Below are 631 nucleotides of genomic sequence, written 5' to 3' on the forward strand. Positions count from 1 at the left end.
CTGTACGCTAAAACAGCTATTCCATGTAGTTTGCACTTTTAACCAAATGAAATTATCTAAATCGTTGTTTCAGTGTTTTCTTTGTTAAGTGAACAGCACTTAACGACATGGCTCTTGCCATTCTCGTAAACATGTGAGTTAATTTCGGCGGGCATATCTCAGTAGAAAATAATTTCTAGTATACGTTCACCCTGGTGTGATTCCTAAACCCCCGTGGTAAATTAAGCTGAATCAGAGCAACCTATCATCATCTTTCATATTCTCATTATACAGCTCAATAAATAGCCGAGCAGTGAAAGTGCAGCGCTTACAGCTTCTACTAATCAAAAACTTACCTAAAGAAAAAAATCCAAAGGGGAGTTGTGCAGGTACAAGTTCATCGATTTAAGAATACGTTCCGTAGGCCGATGTGTTTGTCATTACAACTACACATTTGAAAAATCTGGCTTCAACAAATATGACATAAGGTCAAAACAACTCCGTTATTCTTGCCCTCAACCAAACAACATATCGTTCACGTTTCAAACAAAACAAAATGGAAAGCCGCCATACTATGATGGCATTATTGTCATTTTTGTGATAACTACATGAAGAGAATATTTTGACATTTCTCGTGTCCAGCCTTCCTGTT

General features: G+C 37.2%; 1 protein-coding gene across 1 annotated transcript in view; it reads right to left on the reverse strand.

Annotated features, from left to right (window-relative positions):
- The window catches only part of LOC111335313 (3'-5' exoribonuclease HELZ2), a 28,484-nt gene extending 27,913 nt beyond the window's left edge, over positions 1–571 (reverse strand). Inside the window, exon 1 of the mRNA XM_088737349.1 lies at positions 336–571. The gene's annotated coding sequence lies outside the window, so the exon portion shown is untranslated. The remainder of the gene's footprint in view (positions 1–335) is intronic.
- Between the last annotated feature and the right edge of the window lie 60 nt (positions 572–631).

Source organism: Stylophora pistillata, chromosome 11, assembly GCF_964205215.1.
Source record: "Stylophora pistillata chromosome 11, jaStyPist1.2, whole genome shotgun sequence".
Classification (NCBI taxonomy): domain Eukaryota; kingdom Metazoa; phylum Cnidaria; class Anthozoa; order Scleractinia; family Pocilloporidae; genus Stylophora; species Stylophora pistillata.